This window comes from Pan paniscus, chromosome 15 (assembly GCF_029289425.2).
Source record: "Pan paniscus chromosome 15, NHGRI_mPanPan1-v2.0_pri, whole genome shotgun sequence".
NCBI lineage: Eukaryota > Metazoa > Chordata > Mammalia > Primates > Hominidae > Pan > Pan paniscus.
Window position 1 is genome coordinate 80000167 of NC_073264.2, and position 25305 is coordinate 80025471.

Consider the following 25305-nt stretch of genomic DNA (forward strand, 5'->3'; position numbering starts at 1 on the left):
TGAACAGGATCTAGTTTGAGACACTAAGAAGGATAAGACATTAGTTTGAATAGAGGCCCTATCAGAGCAACATGAATTCTATTAAAATTGCAGCAAGAACAAACATCAAATTTATGGTGAGGCTTGGGTAGAAGAATGGTGAGATCATTGATTCTTTATGAAAAGAATGGGGACAATGCCCCAAAGAAATGAGCAGTTTATAAGTAGAAAACTCATTTTAAGGAGGAACAAGAAGATCTTAAAGATGAAGCCTACTGTGGCAGACCATCCACATCCACTTGTGAAGAAAACATTCATCTTGTTCATTTCCTAATTGAAAAGCCTAGGTTATTAACAGCAGAAACAGTAGCTAACACCATAGACATCTCAACTGGTTCAGCTTACACAATTCTTGCTGAAAAATTTAAGTTGAGCAAACTTTCTAGTTGATGGGTGCCAAAACCGTCATACCTAGATCAGCTGCAGACAAAAGCAGAACTTTCAATGAAAATTTTAAACAAGCGGGATCAAAATCCTAAAACATTTCTTAGAAGAGTTGTGACAGGAGATGAAACATGGCTTTACCAGTATGTACCATCCTGAAGACAAAGCACAATCAAAGCAATGTCTACCAAGAGCAGGAAGTGGTCCAATCAAAGCAAAAGCAGACTGGTCAAGAGCAAAGGTCATTGCAATGGTTTTTTGGGCTGCTCAAGGCATTTTGCTTGTTGATTTTCTGAACGTCCAAATAAGAATAGCATCTGCTAATTTACTACAGTGTTTTGAGAAAGCCAAATTTTTAGCAGAAAAATGCCCAAGAAAGCTTCAATAGCAAGATCTTTTTCATTATGACAACGTTCCTTCTTGTTCTTCTCATCAAACAAGGGCAATTATGTGAGAGTTTTGGTGGCAAATTATTAAGCATTCACCTTGCCATCCTGATTTGACTTCTTCTGACTTCTTATTGTTTTCTTGTCTTAAAAAAATCTTTAAAGGGAATCCATTTTTTTCAATTAATAATGTAGAAGAGATTACATTGATATGGTTAAATTCCCAGGACCCTCAATTCTTTAGGGATAGACTAAATGGCTGGTATCATCTCTGACAAAAGTGTCTTGCACTTGATGGAACTTATGTTGAGAACAAAGTGTGTATTTTTAATTTTTATCTACTTGCCCATGAAGTTCATGGAGTGCTTTTAGATCTGTCTTTTTCTCTGTCTGTTTATCTATCTATTTATCTGTCAATCTGTCTACCCACCCATCCATCTACTATCCACCTACCTACCAATCATTTATTCATATAAATTTGTTTAAACACCTGGAAAAATGATTATATCTCCCTCTTGCCTTCTCTTTACGTATTGCTAACTATACTCAGATATTTGAGTCATTCTTAGTATGATAGTTTTCTTACCGTTGTCCATTCCTGTCTTATTTTTTAATGTTCTGGTTCTTTTAAAAATATGTTATCCAAAGTAAACCCGCTGTTCTTGCTGTAGGAGAGAGTTCACTGGGCCTTTCCATGCTGTGGTGTGGACTTTTACTTCCATTGTAGATATAGCAGAAAGAGCTCAGTGACCGAGAGCCTGACTGCTTGGATTTATACTCTGCCTCCACCTCTCACTGGCAATGTGGCTTTGGGCAAGTCACATATCCTCTGTATATAATTTTTCTCATTTGTGGGGTGCAGGTATAAGTGGTGGCTATCTTGGAGGGTTGCAAAGAAGAGCACTTCCTTGGCCAATAGTGTGCCCTCTGTCATGAATATTTCCTGCTATCATTGTAACTTAACTTTTGTTGCTATTTTAACAACCAAATCATGACTATTTGTTATCACTTCTGGGCCTTTAAAGTTGCTGCTTTTCCCACCTAGAGCATTTTCCCCCAAGATAGTCACAGGGCTGGCAACCTCTAATCTTTTAGCAGCTTGAATGTCATTCCTCAAAAAAGCCTCCCTGACTGCTGGTTCTGCCCTTGCCCTGGTCACTCTCTAGCCCTAGGCTTTATTTCATTTTCTTTATGGATCCCATCACCGTCTGAAATTCTTCACTAATTTGCTTGATTATTAGCTTTCTCCCTCTGCTGAAATGTAACACATGTGAGACCAGAGCCTCCTTAGTCTCATTTACCAATGTTAACAGCAACCAGAATCGTGCCTAGCATATAGCAAGTGCACCAGAAACTTTGTTGAAAAAATGTTTTGGGTCCATGAAAACTTCCAAACGTGTTTCAGATGTTCAGATGACTTTTTCTTTTTAACTTGCTCTCCTCCACCCCATATCAATGCAATGGATATTTGAAAACTAAATCCAGAACCTGAATTTATCCTCAATAAATTTGACTTCTCATATTCCATTCAGAGTTCTGGTATTCCTATATTGTTTTGAATTTAATGCTAGACTTTATAGTAATTAAGATAATTTTATGGTAACAATAACATTATGCATGCATTGAGTGTTTGCTACATATGAAGCATTTATAAATTTTTACATATAATCTCATTTAATTTTTAAAACAACCCTATGAAATACATAACATTTTTATTCCCATTTTTATAAATGAGAAAGCTGAGGTACAATGAGGGCTGGTAATTGGGCAAAGTCCCACAGCTAGTAAGTTATAGAGTTGGGATTTGAACCCAGGCCTTCAGATATCATCAACTGAATAATTCATCAGTGTCATGAGGAATTTTCTGAGCTTTGTATGACTTGAAACTTTGTGATGTTTTGTCTGTATCTATATACAAGTCATGATAAGATGCCTCATAATAATACCAAGCCTCTGTGATATTCCAGTACTTTGTATTCTGGTTACTACTGAACCAACAATTATTATATTTTAGTCATATTGTCAATGAGTTCACTACCCACAGAGCTGAGGACATAAGGCTGCTGTGGAAAAGGGAGTAAACACTTATTAAAAGCCAGGATACGCAATGTGGCATTCCTGTAAAGCACTAATTAGTATTTTCAGCAGAAATATGTTTTACCAAACCTATTTTGCTGTCATTTGAAAGCATGTTATTTTCTGCACGTTCACATTTCACCTTGCTTCCCAGAGTGTTTACAGCAACTTGCCACAGTAACACATACTAAAATAATGGTATGATATACAAGTAAGAATAAAAAATGTGATCTAGAGAAAAATAAGAGTTAAACACAAGACCCTAGGGTGGAGGATGGTCTGAGAGAGAGAGAAATATTTAGGCCTTAAGGAACCACACACAGTTCCCCTGGTTGAGCCGCAAATTGGTATGTTTTTTTCCTTATGTACAGGTTTTTTTTAAATTATACTTTAAGTTTTAGGGTACATGTGCACAACGTGCAGGTTTGTTACATATGTATACATGTGCCATGTTGGTGTGCTGCACCCATTAACTCATCATTTAGCATTAGGTGTATCGCCTAATGCTATCCCTCCCCCTGCCCCCCATCCCACAACAGTCCCCGGTGTGTGATGTTCCCCTTCCTGTGTCCATGTGTTCTCATTGTTCAATTCCCACCTATGAGTGAGAACATGTGGTGTTTGGTTTTTTGTCCTTGCGATAGTTTGCTGAGAATGATGGTTTCCAGCTTCATCCATGTCCCTACAAAGGACATGAACTCATCTCTATTCTTTTATTAGCCACCAGGAAGCTTTAAAAAAAATACCCAGAACAAATTGGTATTTTTTTTTAAAGCTTCCTGGTGGCTAACAAAAGAATAGAGAAGCAATCAGTTCTTACTGTCAGTTAGAAAAAGCTCTCCCAGTTATTCAAGAGAAACACAGTATAGCTTGAGACTATATGTCTCCATAGGCCTTTTTGTAAGAAATATTCAGTGATATAATTTCCCCTATAGCAGACCTACAATGAACTGCTTAGTTTCATGTCACTGCTGCTCATATTGTCCTTTGCTAAAAGCTGAGAATATGACACTAAAACGTGATTCAAGGAAAGAAAATCTGTAAAGGATGGAAAACGCAGATAGTATGTTCAAAAGGTTAGATAGAACTTGGAGGATCATTTATTCTTCTTACATCCTCCATAAATACATAGCTTACCTGGGATTTTGAATAAATGTGGGCAGCAGACCATTCAAAGTAAGATTATCTGGAAAGTGCTTGGAGTTTCTGAGTGGTTTGCTGTTGGATCCATTTGTTTTAGAAAATGAATGAGAATACATGGAGGATTATAGCCTTTTCTGGAAATTAAGGACCTAACCAAGTTTTTTGTTTTTTGAATTAAAGGGCCCTGTCCATATCTATATATAAGTGAGAAACTGACTTTATTGGATGTCTCTGGTGTTTATTCATTCCTTGTTCCTTCGTTTATTCCTTCAACAAATATTTATTCAGCCCCTACTATGCCCTAGATACCTAAGCTATAGCAGTGAAAAAGACAGGTATGATCTCTCCTTCAATAGAGTATACATTTTAAGAGGCAAGGCAAACACTAAACAAGATACTAATTATACAGTTACAATCTTGATAAGATCTACTGAAGACAAGTACAGGTCGGAAAGTAAGCACAAAAATGAGAAACTCAATTCCATTTTTACAGCTTCCTTACATTATAGATGATGTTACCTCTAAGATTTTTTTCTTTTTTCTTTTCCTTTCTTTTCTTTCTTTCTTTCTTTCTTTCTTTTTTTTTTGAGACAGAGTCTTGCTGTGTTGCTAGGCTGGAGTGTAGTGGCGCAATCTCAGTCCACTGCAACCTCCACCTCCCGGGTTTAAGCGATTCTCCTGCCTCAGCCTCCTGAGTAGCTGAGACTACAGGTATGCACCACCATGCCCAGCTAATTTTTGTATTTTTAGTAGAGATGGGGTTTCACCATGTTGGCCAGGATGGTCTCGATCTCTTGACTTTGTGATCTGCCTGCCTCGGCCTCCCAAAGTGCTGGGATTATAGATGTGAGCCACCGTGGCCGGCCACCTCTAAGATATTAACAGCCTTCTAATCACTAAATCCAATGTCCTCTTCTAATCTTTAGAAATGTTCATATTCGTTGGCATGGGAATATAACCATGAGGTTTAAAGTTTCTGCTTGTGCCTTTGTTTGTAGCAGAGAAAATCTTTTGTTTAAAAGAAATAAAGCCTACTTGAAGTCCATAAAGAGAAAACAGATGAAATCTGGACTGCTTTGTTTGGAGATGCCTCATGGGAAGGTGGGAGCTCTGGCTTTCCCCACACTTGGCAATCTCAGGATCGTCTTTTCTTGATCCCCATGGTGCTAGTTTGGAAACCACTATTCTAGAATTCTCATTATTATCAGCTATTTATGTATTGGCTCCCTGGCAGCCCTAAAGACTCTGCCTGGACTGACACATCCCAGTCCTATTCCCAGTTCTGTGCCGGAGTCTCTGAACACTTCTTGAACTGATCTGAGCCAAGAAAGAAACTTGGACATCTTTGGATTTGTGAAATCCAAACTGGACCCTCTTCATTTGCTGTGATTTCCCACCCATGATTACAGTTCACACTCTACTTACTACCAGGTCTCCAACCAACACCTCATTTATTAGTCCATCTCCTGTGTGTGCATGGATTGGTGAGGGAAATTAGAGAGAAAGGAAGATGATTGCGTCCATCAATTGAATCAATGTATTCTGGGCTCCAAATATGTGCTAAGCATTGTCCAAGGAAGCTGAGGGTATAACTATGAACAAAAGAAACAAAAATACCTGCACTCTTGGAACATACATTCTAATGGAGGATATAGACAGTAAATACATCAGAAATTAAAATTGTATAACAGGTGGTGATAAGTTCATTGGGGAGAAAATAACCAAAGAAAAAGGATAGGGTATGTCAGGGTGAGGAGGACCAAGGTTTACTACTTTAACGAATGATGTAAAAGATTGCCTGAGTGAGAAGGTGGCATTTGAGGAAAGATGGGTAGGAATGAGTGATACAGGTGTCTGCAGGAAAAGCATTGCAAACAGAGGAAGCAGAAAGTATAATGGAGCTTAGTTAGGAGCCTGGTATGTTTGAGAAACAACAAAGAGGTCGTGTGGCTAAAGCAAAGTAAGAGATGAGACTAGAAAAGTGGCAGAGGAGCAGATCCTGAATTGTCCTGTAGGCCATTTTGAGGACTTTGGGTTCTACTCTCAGGAATAACTGGGAAGAAGAGTGACACGATCTGTCTTCAGTTTTGAAAAGATCACCCTGGCTACTGTGTGGAAAATGGAATGAAGGGGGCAACGGGAGGTGCAGGAACATCATTTGGGAGTGGTTGACACAAAACAAGCAAGCAATAAGGGGAAGGAGGGGGGATAATTTGTTCAAGTAAGCCTCTTTCTCTCTTCCGTTTGATTGGAACAAATGGTACAACTTAGCAGAATGTCCAGTAATAGAGGAGAAAGCAAATAAAAAGTCAAAGATATTGAGATAGTACCTGAGTGGTAATTTAATTAATGGAAAAGGAAATCTTGGAAAGAGATGTTTTTGCCTAAGGGCTAGTTGTGAAAGATGACCCTGAGGCTCAATAAATTGCCTTCCATTGTCAGTGGTATGTGCGTGTGTAGATAATTAAAGAGGTGAGAATAAAAATAGAGGGAAAAGTCAAGGATTGAGTTTTCAATTTTAGAGTTTCTATATATGGAGTACTGTGTGGTTTATAAAACACTGGTATTTAATATATTTTATTACTATATAAATGAATGAACTACGTTTCCCAAACATCTTTCTACGTGTGAAGCAAAAACAAAACAAAACAAAACAAAACAAAAAAAACAGAAAAAAACAAGCAAGCAAACAAAAACAGAGGGAACAAGAGTTTAGAGAAGTCAAAGAAATAGTATTCAATTTTCTGTTTAGTACCATTTATTCAGTGTTCAGTGTCAATGAGGTTATGAGAAATATTCTAGATACTGGAGATACAAATATAAATGAAACACAGTTCTTGCCCTTAAGAAGCCCACAGTCAAATGGAAAATATATAGAAATAAATAGCACTGTAATGTGATAGGCAGAGAGGATTGCTTAATTCTCACTGAAAGATTCAGATCAGAGTTACCCTCTGTGCAGCTTCTTGATGGATGATGGGGAGGGCCAGCATCTGGGGTTGGAGAACAGAAAGGTGGGTCTCAGGGAAGAAATTCCATGTGCCAAGATACAGAGGGGTAAAATTATGTGGCCTTTTCAGTATATGAAAGCAGTGATTCACAGAACTTAGATGATACACCTTGACAAGATACTCAAGACTCCCAAGACAAGACACTCAAGAGAGGGTCTTGAAAATAGAGTCTTTAAGGAGTAATTCAATTAAAATTATGACATTAGTGCAGACTGTAATTCAATACGACTGGTGTCTTTGTAAGAAGAGAATGTCCCTATAAGAAGATACTCAAGAATTCCAAGATAAGACACTCTTGTGTCTTGGGAGAAATTCTCGTCTTGGGAGTCTTGAGTGTCTTGTCCAGATGTATCATCTAGTATAGAAAATAGCTCAAAAATTGTGATAGCCTTGAGAATATATTTTACATTACTTACTGTGGAAACTGGGACTGTTTTTATCACAAAAAGGGGCACTATTAATAATTACACTGGAATGGGTATAAATTAAAGCAGTCTGGGGAAACCCAAACATATGGTCAACCTAATGATACCTGTTTTCCTGCATATAGGGGTTATAATTGTACTAATTTATGGTGCAAACTGGGTGCTAAAGGTAGTGATGAGTTTCTCTGCTAGAAAAATGTTCCAAAGAAATAAACCAAGACAGTTAATGCAGAGTTTTGGTAGAAGGGATAACTACTTTTAGATGGTAGGTCACAGAAGCTTGTCTGAGGTGAGGACTTTGGGCTGAGTCCTGAATACAAACAGCCAGCTATGGGAAGCTCCATGGCAGGAGTGCTCCAGGGAGAGGGAATCCCAAAAGCCCTTTGTGGGAGTCCTTCTGTTAGAGAAGACCTGTTTGGATGGAGAATACAAAACCAGGGGGGCTTGGGAGATGAGGTCCGAGACATAAGGAGAGGCTAGTTCATGTTCAGCCATGTACATGTGGTGGGGAATTTGAGTTTTATTCTAATTGGTGGAAGCACAGCAGGTGATAGAGCATACCTCACGTACTAGTTTACAAGGGCTGCCTTCACAAAGTACCCTGGACTGGGTGACTTAAACAATAGAAATTTATTTCCTCGCAGTTCTGAAGGGTGGACCTCCCAAATCAAGGTCCTGGCTGAGCTGGTGCCTTTTGAGGGCTGTGAGAGAAGGATCTGTTCCAGAACTTTCTTCTTGGCTTTTAGATGGCTGTCTTCTCCCTGTTTCTTTACATTGTCTTCCTGCTGAACATGTCTGTGTCCAAGTTTCCTCTTCTTATAAGGACGCCAGTCATATTGGACTAGGGTCCGCCCTCATGCCATAATTTTAATTGAATTACTCCTTAAAGACCCTATCTTCAAATATGGTAAGCCTCTGTGGTATTGGGGTTTAGATTTCAACATATGAGTGTTTGGAGGGACAGAATTCAGCCCACAACACCTCATTAAGCCTGGAAGAGACCGTAAGAATATTCGATTAACTGGATAAGAAGCACTTAAACCCAATTTCTAAGAAAAGAGGGATAAAAAGGTATACTGTTTCCAGGTATAGTATGAAGATCATGATATAAAACAGAAAGAAGCTTTTTAGAAGGGAACAAAAAACACTGGGGCTTACTTCAGGAGGGATGGTAGGAGGAGAAAGAGGAGCAGAAAAATAACTATTGGATACTAGGGTTAGTACCTTGGTGATGAACTGATCTGTGCAACAAATCCCATGATAGGAGTTCACCTATACAACAGACCTGCACATGTACCCTTAAACTGAAAATTAAAGTTAAAAAAAGGAAAGAAGCCTTATACAGAGGACTATATATAGCCTTATATAAAGAACTATATTAAGAATTCTTGTGAGAAGTCATTATTTAGGTGTCAGGCATCTATAGCCATTTAAACAGAGTCTGTGTGTAACAGTCTTGAGCTGCTGATGAAAGAAGGTGTAGAAGAGTGTTGGTGCCAAGATCTGGAGTGGAGTGGTAGGATCCTGACTTGGAGCACCCAGGAATGACTGTCCTTTGTGCACAGGTGATAGACAAAACTGCGGGAATGAGGGTTTGAACATGGAGGTATATGAGGAAGGCTCATCCGCTCTTCAGAAATCCAGAAACCTAAGTGTGAAAACACAGATTTGAGGGCCTCCACCTGACTTGGTGGGATGCTCTTCATAGGAGATATTCTCCTAATGTACATTACAAAGTCAATCTAGGAGCAATGTAAAAGTGATAGTTATCTTAAACAACCTGAATATTTTCTAGATATGTGATTTTGCAAAAATAAAAAAAATAAATAAATTAATTAAAAAAAAAAAAAAAAAAAAAAAAAAAAGGCCAGGCATGGTAGCTCACACCTGTAATCCCAGCATTTTGGGAGGCCAAGGCAGGCAGATCACCTGAGGTGGAGAGTTCAAGACAAGCCTGACAAACATGGAGAAACCTCGTCTCTACTAAAAATACAAAATTAGCCGGGCATGGTGGCGCATGCCCGTAATCCCAGCTATTCAGGAGGCTGAGGCGGGAGAATCGCTTGAACCTGGGAGGCAGAGGTTGCAGTAGGCCGAGATCACGCCATTGCACTCCAGCCTGGGCAACAAGAGCGAAACTCCATCTCAAAAAAAAAAAAAAAAAAAAAAAAAAAGAGTAAGAGAGAGAAAAGAAATATCTGTGTTAGGACAAAAGCTAGGAAAAGCTAAATTCTGGTCATTCCATAATAAAACGAATAATGAAACAAACAGAAAAATATTTTATGTGGAAGAACAGAACAGAGACCTTGGGCAGAAGTAACCATGACACGTTGGGGTTTGTATAAGTAATAAACGCTGAGATATATGCCTTAAACTTTAGACTGTCTGAGATCAGTTTAAGGCAAAGATAGAATATTATGACTAAAGAGCGTAAAATGAACTGCTGAGCATACAAGTACCATAAAAAGGCCCTTCCTTCAGAATTGAGCTGATCCATATTTTTTCTCTTGATTTCATTTTCTACTTAGGAACTCAGTTCTTGACAGGCCACATATACAATGGATGTCCCAAAGATTACAATACTGTATTTTTACTGTATATTTTTTATGTGTAGGTACACAAATATTTACTATTGTGTAACAGTTGCCTGCAGTATTCAGTACAATGGCAAGCTGCACAGGTTTGTAGCCTAGGAGCATACCATATAGTTCAGGTGTGTAGAGGTTACACCATCCAGGTTTGTGTAAGTATGCTCTATAATGTTCACACAAAGATGAAATCACCCAATGATGCATTTCTTAGAATATTTCCTCATCGTTACGTGAAGCATGACTATGTAAGCATTGAGAATATGAATACACATAATTTCCACCAAGAGAAAGCATGTGATCCCAAATATAATTGGTAAACTAGTATTAAAATTTTTTATATGTCTTTCTCAATATCTGTTATATGAGACACACTTGTTTCACATAGAACAGATGAACTATTTGTTTTCCATCACTAGAATATTTTTCTTCTAAAACTTTTGACCTATTTGGGATTGAAATAAATGACTTCTAAATTTCCATCCATTGCTAATATCTGTAATTCTGTGTATTACAGATAATTGGCTAATTACCTGAGTATGGTGTTGCTTTTTTCAATTTATAACAGTTTAGACCTTTTAGGATACAGTTGTTGAAATATGGCACCAAAACACTAAGCATCTTATATTGATCATGTGTCAATTTACCTAACCTTGGCAATTATTTTCAATATCTATTTTCCAAGGAAAGAAATGAGTGCTTATTATCAAATTACACAAGTGGAGAAGAATTGGAGTTTAGGTAAATATTTTGTTCTAAAATATCAAATGGGCATTTAAGCTGAATTGGGATAAAACAACCCCTATGAATTTTGCTGGATGGACACCGTAAATGACGGCAACCCTGTTCTTCTGTTTTCATCATAGTCAAAAAATGCTTTAGAGTTTACTACTTCTACATATCTCATTTAGTTTTCATAATGGAGATTTTCTAATGCATGTTTTATACATGAGCAAACAAATTGAAGATGTTAAGTGACTTGTTCAAAGTCATATATGTGAACACATATTGAACATAACTTATTTGGCCTTATTACTATAATGGTCATTAGAATATCTTTAAAAATATAATTTTTTAATCAATTGACATTACACAATTTTTATTTGAAGCTTTCAAAATTAACAGTAATAATGTTATTTTATTAAGCACTTATTATATTTCAGTCACAGTGCTAAGCACGTCATAGTCATCATCTAATTTACTCAATCTGAATGTATGCCATTCTCTGAAAATGGCAATATACGCTTACAATTATTTGTAGCATAGCATTCTACACTGAAAAGATGAAATAAAGAAGTTGAAATTTTCTTTATCAATTAGGATAGCTAATGATCTTCTGTGGCAACAATCAGCATGTCTTACAGCTTAAAACAACAACGTTTACTTCTCATCCACCTTACATCCTATCTTTGGTGTACCTGGAGCTCTGTCTCATGTCGTCCCCACTCAGAGACTCACGCTGATGGAGCAGCCACAATCTAGAGCCCGGCCTGCCACAGTGGTAGAGGAAAAGACAGACTGGTGAACTGTGAAGTGATCCCTAACACTTCTGCCCAGAGGTGATGCCAGTCACCTTGATCGAAGCAAGTCAATGGCTACACCAAATATCAAAAAAGTGGGAAGTGAAATCTTAAAACACCCCTGAAAATACTGGAAATTTTTATTTTAGTTTTACTTGAAAAAAGTATAAATTTTGATTTTCTGTATTAAATCACTTATTCAAACAATGATTTATTCAACAGAAAGCATTGAACACTGTATTTCTTTTCTGACAACCACTTCTCCAATTCTCTGACACCAACTGGGTGCCCAACAATTTTATTCAATTCTGATACTACCTGGAGTTAGCACAGATCCCCTAGGTTAAGGACTCAGTCTCACAAGACTTCTGCTACTCTAGACACCAGACACTGTACATGGAGTGCTCGGGCTACCCACAGTTTTGTGCAGCTGACCACAAATTGGGGGTTCTCATGACCCCCTCTACCCCTCAGTTTCCATAATTCAGTAGAGCCACTCACAGAACCAAGACATGTTCTTTATTTGCAATTATTGGTTTATTATAAAGGATTCAACTTAGGAACAGCCAAATTGAAGAGATGTATTGGACAAAACATGAGGAAGAGGACCCAGAGCATAGATGCCCTCTCCTGGCACACTGCCCTGCCAGCATGCTGATATGTTCACCAATCTGGAAGATCCTCAAACCCCATCTTTTAGAGTTTTGTGTCCAGGATTCATTAAGGTAGACATGATTGATTATACATTGCCCACTGGTGATTGAACTCAATCTCCAGCCCTTCTCTCCAACCCAGATGTCAGGGACGGGGACCTTCAGTTCTGTTCCTCTAATCCAGTAGTTTTTCCTGTAATCAGTCCCCATCCTAAAGCAAAAAGCTACCCTTTTCTCCCCCATGAGTTATTTCATTAGGGATCTTAAATAAAAGACTATTCCTTCAGAAGATTTTAGGAGCTTTGTGCCAGGAAGCTGGGAGAAAGATTTTTTTGTTGTTGTTACACTACACACAGCCATATGCTGAGCTTGGTGCAAGGCACGGGGGATACAGTGGTTAATGGAGCAGACACAGTCCTTGTCCTCATGAAACTTCACGTTAGGCAAACTCATTGAAATGAAGATCAGTCTAGAGAAGTTAGTAAAACTGAAACAAAGATAAATAAAACATGAACTTGATTCACAGAAACACTTACCTCTATATATGAATAACATCAATTAGTAAACTGGGAGGAGGAAGGAGGTGCTGGGTGTGGAATGGACGGGAAAACTGGAGAAGTCAACACTGAATTTCTAATCACCTAAATCACTTTAAGTCTCATCTTTTTGACATGGTGATGGTCAAAAGTTGGCACATTATTCTTATCAAAGCACAGGATAGGGTGCTAGGTGGAGGAACCAGGAAAGATTAGTCAGAGAAGATGCCTTGAAATTCTATGTTAGATTGTCATCTAGGTTATACAGCTCATGGACAAAAATACATGCATAAAATGATGCCCACATGGATTAATGGATACATGAAATTTTAAATTCCTAGACAAACATATAAATCAATGAATTATTAAGTTTACACTAGTTGTATATGGGACTATTTGATGTTGCTTACTTTGTTCTTTGAATTTTGCATTTAGGAGATTTGTAGTATGAGTTTCTTGCAGAAATCTTAACATTTCCTTAAAAAACCACTTCCCTAAAATAATCCTTGAGGAAACATATTTGTCAGAAATGTTCACATCATATTCCTTTCGTTCTGGTTTATCTCATCCTCCTTGACTTCTCCACATCTCTAAGTAGGAAGTTATTTATTCCTGCTGAAGTTGTAACCCTGGTGATTTCGCTATCAACTTGCAAATAACTTCCTTTCCATATGACTACAGCATGTAGGAATGCTGAGGTTTTCTTTTCTCCAAATAAGGCAGAATGCTTCAAGAATATTTTATTGTCCTATAGGGATATTCTATACCTTTAGAGTGAACACTTTCCTCTATTAAAATATTAACAGTCATAATGAGATTCAGTCCAACTGGACCGAGCTTGTGAATAAAACAAGATGCTCCAGTCTGTGGTTCAAACATTTTGAACTTCCCAGAATATAATTAGGTATAGAATATAGTTCTTATCTTTCTTTGAGAACTTTTTGAATTATTGTTATAGTTTCTAAAATATCTTTTCTATTTTGAGGGTAAGGTCACAAAACAGAAAAAAATGTGTATCAGAGTATGTTGAATATGGCTGTTTGTCAGATCAAGTTTATGCTGTGTATGGGCCTTCATCCAATTTAGATGCAGATGGTATAAGGGACTTTGAATATGCTATATTATTATTCAGCTGACTTCTCCAGTAAATAATAGTGTTCTTCAGGAACAGAAAACCAAACGCCACATGTTCTCACTCATAAGTGGGAGCTGAACAATGAGAACACATGGACACAGGGAGCGGAACATCACATACACTGGGGCCTGTGGGTGGAGGGGAGCAGGGGGAGGGAGAGCATCAGGATAAATAGCTAATGCATGTGGGGCTTAATACCTAGGTGATGGGTTGATAGGTGCAGCACATCACCATGGCACATGTTTACCTATGTAACAAAACTGCACGTCCTGTACATGTATCCCAGACCCCAAAATAAAATTAAAAAAAATAATAATAGTGTTCTTTAGCGTCTTTCATGTGAATGGAAGTTTTGCAGACATTGTCACAGCAGCATTTTTTCCTGTGGGTTTCCACTAAGTGGTGCCTTCGCCTTGGGGGAAAGGTGTCTCAGTCTTATTCCAGTCTGCTTCATTTACTGTTGATGTGATGATTGCTGCCTAGGTAGTATGTGACTTTCTAGGGACAGGCGGTCAGGTTTTTCTGGACCCCTCTTTCTCTGAGGATCTCCTCAAAGGAATAGCCTTTGGCCTTGAGTGCTGCCTCGAGCCCACAAGCACCTTCTCAAGGTTGAGCACACCCTATTGCTTGACTCAGTGAAATACATTGAATATCCTGCTAACACTTTTTGTTGTACATCTCTTTGCCCTCAGGCTAGCTACAGAAAGAAAAAGAGAGAGAGAATACAGTTTTATATTTCCTGTTCTTCATGTTGAATGAGGCAGTTTGTCTTCTGAACAGCTGCTTTGAAGGTTTGAGTATGTTAGATGCACTAAACATAACAGCATAGAAATGAAAAAAGGAGGTTGGCAAACTACCCTCTTATCTTCTTTTAAGGCTTTTGAAGGATTTAAGTTGTTTCACCTTTTAGTGGCATCACAGAGAGGTTGAGATTTCACTTAGAGAGAATGGCTTTGATGTGCTATTTTGTATATTAGTGAACAGGTTCACAAAGATGCCATTCTCTAATCAATGCTCCTGCTCCCACAAGACAGAAGAGAATTGAGGAATTAAGGAAATGCCAAGAGGTAGAACATCCAGTATCTTTGGTGGAGATCTTGCTTTGCTATGTTTCCTTCCTTCAAGTTATTTGATCTGTGAGTGTGCCTGAGCATTTATTGTACAACAGATACTGTGCTAAGGCTTTTATAAGCTTTGTATTGCTTAATGTTCATGGCAGCCTTGGGAAGAAGGTACTATTAGAGTAGGAATGCTACTATAATCTTCCAACTGGGTTGACATTAATTCCTTAACCTGCTCTTTTTGACTTTTCTTCTTCAACCCATTGATAATCTAATTGTCCTATATTTCTGTAAGGTTATTCTAAGGTATTTTTTGAGATTCCTTATTAAGACCATTAATACGGCTGGGTATGGTGGCTCATGCCTATAATCCCAGCACTTTGGGAGGCTGAGGCGGGTGGATCACCTGAGGCCAGGAGTTCGAGACCAGCCTGACCAATATGGTGAAACACCATCTCTACCAAATACAAAAAATTAGCAGGGCGTGGTGGCACACGCCTATAATCCCAGCTACTTGGGAGGCTGAGGCAGGAGAATCACTTGAACCCTGGAGGTGGAGGTTGCAGTGAGCCGAGATCGTGCCATTGCACTCCAGCCTGGGCACTCTGTCTCAAAAAACAAACAAACAAAAAAACTTTAATACGTGTGAGTATAGTAGTGAACAATTATTATGGGCTTAGTAAGTGCCGGGTTTTATCTTAAGCAGTTTATGTGCAAACACCCAAACAACCATGTAAAATAGATATCATAAGCCCTATTGTATTTTAAATGAAGAAGAGATGATAAGAGACATCCCTAAGCTCCCATTGATATAAAATACAGACACCAGGATTTGAACTGGGCCCATCTTACTACAGAGCCTCAGGATTTAACCCCCACTCTTCCAGTTTTCTTCATGGCCTATTGTCAGAGTAGAAACATTATTTCTATTCTGAACATGGGCTGTGCTCAATAAATTATTGCTTCATCTCCTTGATGATAACAAACCATTGCCTTTCTTAAAAGTCTTTTCTAAAAAATTTTAGCCTTGTAATTTCAAAAAAAAGTAAAGCAGTAAAATACGTCATCCTGTAAAGTCTAAAGATTTGAAATTTAAAAGTTTTCAGGCTAGAGAACAGAACTTGATGTAATTTCTAGAAGTGAAATAACTCTTGTTAAAATCAGATGCTGCTGGTACGCAATCCAAAAGGGATTGTTTAGACCCTAGAAGCTTCAAATAAATTGAGTCTCAGAAATAGGGGGGAATTGAGTCACAGAGTTCTGATTGTTTTTGTCAACCTACTGAAGAGGAACAGGAGCACCCTTCCGAAAGAGTTCAGAGCTGAGTGTGAGTATTCACAAGCATGAACCTCTGGCACAGCTTCATCTTTATAATTCCAATAGCAATGGCAAACAAGAAGACTCAATGTTTAACTTCAGATTTCATTAGACGGAGAGCCGTGTTTACAATCAGCTGACTCATTTGAGCGTTCTGACAAGCTCTCAATCATATCTGGATCTGTTAGGTTGACTTTTAAAAGAGGAAATATTTCAACAGAGATAATATTCCTGTAAGCTGTGAAAGTCTGTCTAGAAATCAATTGTTAAGCGACCTATAGAGTTTAGAGCAGAAAAAGCTACAAAATGAAGTAAATTTTTATAGTGGTTTCTAGTGAGAAACAATGTATGCCCTAGGTGCGGTGGGCCATGGAGAACATTTATTACATTCTTCTTGTATGAACACTGATATACGAAGAAAATAAAAGCTCAGCTTTTGCCTTATAACATTACACTTGCCATGGTACACTTCAAAATTCACACATGCATAGGGAGATTATTTACACATGTGCAAAACTAGGAAAATAAAATATTTGAAAACATACTAGTTAAATGTGATTGTGCAGCTCTTTTACTTCTATTCTGGATTGGTGTTTTTGCCAAACCCTCCCTATGTCAACACAGGTGACCCCTCTGAAAGGAACGTGCCAATTATAGTTGACAAAGGGGCTTGGTGCACTGAATCTTGAGAAATGATCTTGAATGACCTCCAGGATTTAAATATAGTTATTGAAAGGGGCTGAACCAATGAGATGATTCACAGCTTCCACATGGAGCCATCTCTATATGCTAAGTACGAGGCCAGTCCTCATAAAAGCCCGCCAAGGAGGGCAGTAGCACCACTGTTACCAGCACAGACTCCTCCCTTTCCTAGCTGTGTGACCTTAAGGAGAAATAAACACTCCAGAAATCTGCTGCTTCTTCTCTGAAAAGGGCACAACAATAGTCGCCCATTGTAGAGAGGATTAATGGGATAATTATATTATGTAAAACTCACTGAAGTATTTTGTTTACATAGGGACTATTCAATAAACATAAAAATTATAATTATTATGGTTGTTATAATTCCCCTTTTACAGTTGAGGAAACTCCCAAGACCACAGAATAAGTGGAAAAGTTGAAATTGGAACCTACCTCTTTTTGACTCCAAATCAAGTGTTCTTTTTAATAGGTACAGTAGTTCCCACCTATTCATGAGAGATACCTTCCAAGACCCCCAGTGAAAGCCTGAAACCACAGCCAGCACCAAACCCTATATACACTGTGTTTTTCCTACATATACCTATGATAAAGTTTAATTTATAAATTAGGCAGAGTAAGAGTTCAACAACAGTAATTAAAAAAATAGAACAACTGTAAAAATAATCCTGTAATGAAAGTTATGTGAATGTGGTCTTTCTCTCTTATATATTTCTGGAATATTCCATTTAATATTTTTGGACTGAAACTGTGGAAAGCAAAACAGTGAATAAATACTGTAATTAGTGTTCATTGATAACATAATTTTGGCCAAGTGCAGTGGCTCACACCTGTAATGCCAGCACTTTGAGAGGCCAAGGTAGGTTCATCACTTGAGCCCAAGAGTTCAAGACCAGCCTGGGCAACATGGTGAAACCTTGTCTCTAAAAATAAAATAAAATACAAAATTATATATTTATATAATGTATATTTATATATAATATATATTATATATAATTTATATATAATATATTTATATATATAATTTATATATTATGTAATATATAAATTATATATAATATATTATATATAATATATATTTTATATATTATATATAATATATATAATTTATATATATTATATATAATATTTTTTATATATATATATAATATATATATGCCAAATGTGGTGATGCACTCCTGTAGTCTCAGCTACTCTGGAGGCTGAAGTGGGAGGATCTCTTGAGCCCAGGAGGTTGAGGCTTCAGTGAGTCGTGATTGTGCCCCTGCAGTCCGGCCTAAGTGTTGGAGTGAGACCCTCTCTCGAGAAAAGAGAAAAAAAAAAAAAAAAGTGTTTTTCAGAATTCCGACTATATGCCAAGCACTCTGTTGGGTGCTGATCAACAAGGTAGACTAAGTCTTTCCTTATGGAGCCCACATTCCAGCTGCCTCTGACAATGCTTTTCCCCATGGCACTCAGAATCATGATTCCTGAGTCCTACAGAACATTCTGTAACTTGGTAATTCTGAGGCTGCCTTGGGGAACAAGCGTAAGGAGGAGGGTTTCCTCAGAGCAGAAAGGAGGGAATGTTTTTCCTACAATTAGAGAGTGCAGTGACAGTGGCAACCACAGTAGCCTCATAGAGCACCAGGGATGACAGGGAAGAAAGTGAATGCTGACCTCGGCTGAAACAGCGCTGGCAGCTTCAGCAGATATATTACGTGGTACTTACCATTACTTCATACAGTGTTGAGAGTTTTGGCTCTTGAGCAGAATTTCTGGGTCTGTATTTTACCTATGCTGCTCATGCATTTTATGATCCTATGTGGGTTATTTAAGCTTTTTGTGCCTCATCTACAAGATTGAGATCATTATGATATTGATTTCATAGGTACTTTGCAGACAGGATTACCTATCTGAGAGAAACTTGATTTATTTCTTTGATGCATGCAAACTTAAGCTTGCCAATGCTCATATTTGTGGGTTTTTCCCCACACAGGACAGTGCAGTCGTTAAGGCACCATGGTTAGTGTCATCTCTACATGCCTCAGCCTATCTCAAGGTCTCCTTTGGACAGTTTGCAAATGAATGCCTGCGTGAGTCTCTATATCTGAGGGAGTCCTCTGCCTGGGGGAACTTATCTGCCCATGCTCAAGACATGAGGGCTAGAATTTGTAGATAAATACAACAGCTTCCTTGTCCCTTGGAGATGAATCTCAGACATATTCCACAATCTCTCAGAGGCTCCCGGGTGGTACCAAATCCCAGTTGTCCACAGCAATAGTGGGGTTGTTAACCAGCTTTCCTCCCTTCTCTGTCTCACTGCCCCACTTCCTCAATTTGCTCTCTGGGATCTTCCCCCAAATAAATGACATGCTCCCAAATCCTTGTCTCAAGGTCTTGTTTTAGGAGGAACCCCAGGCAAAGGTAGTTACAGATTTTAGAGCAGGACTTCCTCCTGCAAATTCTGACTTCATTATTTACAGGGATTTTTTTTTTAATACTCTAAGTTTTAGGGTACATGTGCACAATGTGCAGGTTTGTTACATATGTATACATGTGCCATGTTGGTGTGCCGCACCCAGTAACTCGTCATTTAACATTAGGTCTATCTCCTAATTCTATCCCTCCCCCTTACTCCCACCCCACAACAGGCCCTGGTGTGTGATGTTCCCCTTCCTGTGTCCATGTGTTCTCATTGTTCAATTCCAACCTGTGAGTGAGAACATGCGGTGTTTGGTTTTTTGTCCTTGCGATAGTTTGCTGAGAATGATGGTTTCCAGCTTCATCCATGTCCCTACAAAGGACATGAACTCATCCTTTTTTATGGCTGCATAGTATTCCATGGTGTTTGTGTGCCACATTTTCTTAATCCAGTCTATCATTGTTGGACATTTGGGTTGGTTCCAAGTCTTTGCTATTGTGAATAGTGCCTCAATAAACATACGTGTGCATGTGTCTTTATAGTAGCATGATTTATAATCCTTTGGGTATATACCCAGTAATGGGATTGCTGGGTCAAATGGTATTTTTAGTTCTAGATTGAGGAATTGCCACACTGTCTTCCACAATGGTTGAACTAGTTTACACTCCCACCAACAGTGTAAAAGCATTCCTATCTCTCCACATCCTCTCCAGCATCTGTTATTTCCTGAATTTTTAATGATCTCCATTCTAACTGGTATGAGATGGTATCTCACTGTGGTCTTGATTTGCATTTCTCTGATGCCCAGTGATGACGAGCATTTTTTCATGTGTTTTTTGGCTGCATAAATGTCTTCTTTTGAGAAGTGTCTGTTCATATCCTTCGCCCACTTTTTGAAGTGGTTGTTTGATTTTTTCTTGTAAATTTGTTTAAGTTCTTTGTAGATTCTGGATATTAGCCCTTTATTTAATTTTTATTTTGAGTTCAGGAGTACATGTGCATGTTTTTTATATAGATAAACTTATGTCATGGAGGTTTGTTATACAGATTACTTCATCACCCAAGAATTAAGCCTAGTACCCATTAGTTATTTTTCCTGATCCTCTTCCTCCTCCCACCCTCTACCCTCCAAAAGGCCCCAGTGTGTGTTGTTCCCCTCTATTTATTCATATGTTCACATCATTTAGCTCCCACTTATAAGTGAGAACATGCAGTATTCAGTTTTCTGTTCCTGCATTAGTTTGCTAAGGATAATGGCCTCTAGCTCCAACCATGATCCTGTAAAGGACACGATCTCATTCTTTTTTATGGCTGCATAGTATTCCATGGTGCATATGCTTTATCAAGTCTATCGTTAATGGGCATTTGGGTTGATTCCATGACTTTGCTATCGTACAGTGCTTCAGTGAACATACACATGCATGTGTCTTTATAATAGGATGATTTATATTCCTTTGGGTATATATCCAGTAATGGGATTGCTAGATCAAATGGTATTCAGACAAGCAAATGCTAAGGAAATTTGTTACCACAAGACCTTCCTTATAAGGGCTCCTGAAGGAAGCATTAAATAGGGAGAGAAAAGACCATTATTTACAGTTTTTAAATTAAGGAAATGATTAAACACTTCATTATTTCAATTTTCTCATGTCTAAGGAAGGTATGATGATAAAAGCTACATGATATTTTTTGTGAAGCTTAGCTGAAACAGTACCTGTCAAGTGCTTCTAGACCATTGCAAGTTTTCAATAAATGTTAGCTTTTATTATTATTATTATTAATGTCAGCCTACCTTAAAACTTCTTTAAATAGATGGCATGAACAGCTGTAGATAACTGCAGGGTGTAAAAATTCTGGCAGCTTTTTTTATACCTGTTTAAACTCTTTGAGCTTAACGCTCTTCAAGTTCCCTGCTGGCCTGTAAGTAATAGACCAATGTCAGTGGAGGAGACATGTAGATGTTAAGAATGAACTAAGTTTGTAAGGTAAAAAGCCAGGCTTCCTATATGCCTCAGTAGATGGTCTGATGAGGACGCTGAGAGAGAGTATCATGAAATAGAAATGAAGTGGATTAACAAGAAAATCCATGTTCCTGGCACACTAAGGTGATAAGTAAATGGTTTTCTGTGGCTTTGCTAAAATTTTGAAAAATTCAGTTAGCAGCACTGTTGCCTAAACATAGTATGGTATGTTAAGAAGGAGGATTCTAACAAGCACTTGTTAAGTGCCTATTGTAATTAAGACAAATATGATTTGGTTTGTGTTCTCAAGTCTGGTGGGAGAGATAGGCATGTAAACAGATGAATTACAGCACGAAGTGCTACTGCTGCACCAAGACAGGCAAATACTTCACTTAAGCTAAGGCAGGGAAGAAAGAAGGAAGGGGATTTTTATATACTTTTATCTGCGCTGAAGGTGGCTTTACAGATGAGGAACCCGAAACTCAAAGAATGTATGTCAATTCACTAAGGCATGCAGCTGCTAAGTGGGGAGCCAGCATTTGAATCAAACTTTCTTTCCCCAAGGTTGTCTCCATCATGCCAGGCTGTAGTGGTGACAGGTGGGAAGGTGTAGTGAGCCGTCTTCTAGGAATATCTATCCCTGAGAGCAACAAATCCTGGTGGTTCTCTCTGTATATAGTCACAGAGCTCCAGGGCATGTAGTACTTAGAATTTTCTTTTTGCTCATTGCACAGGAAATGGTATGAAACTGAGGTAATTCATACACACATAATTTGAATATAAAGAAGAAAATGATAGAGGCATCTGGATGACCTGATATTTAATATAGTAAAAGGAAAATGTTTTCCTAAGCAGAATGAGTGGTATACGACGAATAAGTTGTGGTCAGGAACCATGTCCCCAGAGTTTTGGCTTTTATCCTTTCATTGATTCACAACATGAATTTTTTTTTTCCTAAATATCCTTCACTAGAAGGCAGAATTAATCAACCTTTGTAATTTAACAGATTATTTGGATACAAAACTAATGATATTTTTATTCAAACATGTCAAGACCTTGGGGATATAGCATGGGATTTGGGGAGCAGGTTGGTTGGTGGGGGCAGTCGTCTAAAGAATCAGTAACATTTGAGTGCCTAAAATATTAATTATCGTCCTACCAGCAATACTGTTCTCTGTCCTTAATGATGAAATAAGAGATTAGAAAATAATAAAAAAATAAAAACAAGGACATAATTTCCATGCGATAATGATAGGACTTTTTGATATCACATTTAAAAAATAGGTGACTTTTATGAGAGAGGAAGTGAGGAAAAGAAGCCAGCATTTATTGAATGCTTGCTGCAGGCTTCTGTGCCATGGGTATTAATAGCCCCATTTTACAGATGAGGACCCTGAGAATCATATATTTAGTGTCAAATGCTTTACCTAAAAGGGCAAAAGTATAACTAGAACAAAAGTTCAATGCTTAACTCTGAAAAAATCTGTTCTCTTTGCTACAGACCATACCATCTTGGTGAAAATATCCCAAAAGATCTGGGGTTGAGTTACAGTGCCAAAGGGGAGAGGAATGTAATATTGCAATTAGATGATGAGAGATTGTCTTAGGAACACTGAAGTACACTGGCAAATTTTGGGAAGCAGAGATAAATTATGTTGCTAAAAGCCAAGGAAGGCTGGGCGCGGTGGCTCACGCCTGTAATCCCATTACTTTGAGAGGCCGAGGCAGGTGGATCACCTGAGATCAGGAGTTCGAGACCAGTCTGGCCAACGTGGCAAAACCCTGTCTCTACTACAAAATTAGCTGGGCATGGTGGCAGGCACCCGTAATCCCAACTACTCAGGAGGCTGAGGCAGGAGAATTGCTTGAACCCGGGAGATGGAGGTTGCGGTAAGCCAAGATTGCGCCATTGCACTCCAGCCTGGGAGACAGAGCAAGACTCCATCTCGAAATTAATTAATTAATTAATTATTTTTTTTTAAAAGCCAAGGAACCCATTTGGCTAGAGAGTGTGAGCTTGAGAATTGGATAGAAATGGGGGAAGTTAGGCTCTGTGGCACTGGCTGGTGGAAAGTCTGCAGTCAGCACTTTGATCAGGTCAAACCCAGTAATATTTTTGAACTCTTACTTTTCTCTGTCAGGCGCCAGCAAGCAAAACTGAGTAAGGAAATAATAGTTTACAGCCTTAGATTTTAGTTAGTTTGAGTACCTGTTGAAAAGTGGTCCAATTTTTGTGTTTAATCTGGAAGAAATTCTGAAGGATGAGGTTTAATAATCACAATTGAAGTAGTGGATATGGGATCAGAGTCTGATTGCATTGGATACAGTATTCCAAGATCACTGAATGATACAACTCCTGCAAAAAGGATGCTATGACAATATAAGCATAAAGCCGCAGGGACGTGGACAGAGGTCTTAAGGGTTGGAAAAAGGAGTGGGCACATTTGTGAAATGCAGCGGAGCTGTGGGATTTGGACTTTGCAATGTGCTTGTGCAGTAGGACTAAAGCAGACAAGCATAGAATGCATGCCATTAATTCTTAGCCTTGAGGCATACCTTCTCAATAATTAGGAGAATGGAAAGAGGTATTTTTTATATATCCCTTCCACCTTTATATATATTTTTTATTGTTCAATGAAGTAGAACCCCGTATAAAGAGGAGTTCAGGGAATCTATTAAAAATCCAGGGTACCTTCTGTGTCCTAGTCAGAGTTCTTGGAGTTGTTGAATTATAAAAATATGACATCCCAACACACACTGTAGGGATCAAAATCTAGGTGTGGGGCAGGAAGATAGCTCATAGGCAATTCCAATATTTGCAGTTGAAATTTGGCATGAAACACTGATAATTTGCATCGTCTGTCCATCCTTCATGAGCTGATGATGCCGAATGCTTGTCTCACATGGCAGGTTTCACTTTGTACTGAAATGATGAAGTTACTTCTCTGCCTCCAACACTAGATTGTGTGTTGCCTGAGGGCAGGAGCAATGTCGTCCTTTTTGACTTTCTGGCACTTAAAACAGAATGTGGCTCATAGTTGGAGGTCAGTACATATTTGAATAGAAGAATGCATGAAAATATAAATGTTAGACTCTTCCCTTATGGTTATTGTTTTAGTTTATAAAGTAGATGTAAATATAGCCCAAGATAACATAGCAATTTGGCAATTCTCCATGAATTTTCTGTAATAGAATATTTCAGTAAGCACAGTATACTTCCTGTTTTAACTTTGTGGCTAACTGACCTTTAGTTATTTGACAGATATTTTTCTGGCAGGCGATGTGCTAAACATTGGGGGTTGTCTGCAACTGTTTTTTATTTTAAGTGGTAAAGTTGCTCTTTTAATTCAAATTTGTTTTTTAATTGACTTATAAACTTGTATGTACTTATAGTGTACAACATGACGCTTTGAAGTGTCAATAATCAAATGGTTAAATCTAGCTAATTCAATCATAATTTAAGTAGCTAGATCTAACCATTTCGTTATTGACACTTCAAAACACACAAACACACATAATGAAATGGTCAAATCTAGCTAATTAACAAATACGTTACCTCACATAGTTATCATCTTTGTGGTGAGAACATTTCACATCCTCTCTCTGAGCATTTTTGAAAAATATAGTATATCATCATTAACTATAGTCTGTAGACTGTATAATAGATCTCTTGAAATTATTTCTCCTGTTTAACTAACTGAAAATATGTATGCCTTGGACCAACATCTCCCCACTCCCCACCCCCAACCACCCCAGCTTCTGGTACCCACCCATCTTCAGCTGTTTGTAAATACCTACGGTTGATGGGGAAATGCATTTGTTGAAATATACTGAAGCCTGTGGATTATTGTAATAATCCTTTTATGCTATCAAAGAGTTACTGCTCTTTGAGCTTACCTTAGTTAGGTCTTGTAAATTGAGTGTTATTTGAGAACAGAACACAGGAGGGCACCAGAGAACAAGAAAA

General features: G+C 38.2%; 1 protein-coding gene across 32 annotated transcripts in view; it reads left to right on the plus strand.

Moving 5' to 3' along the window:
* The window catches only part of NRXN3 (neurexin 3), a 1742415-nt gene that overhangs the window by 786961 nt on the left and 930149 nt on the right, over positions 1–25305 (plus strand). The gene's annotated exons all lie outside the window — the stretch shown is intronic.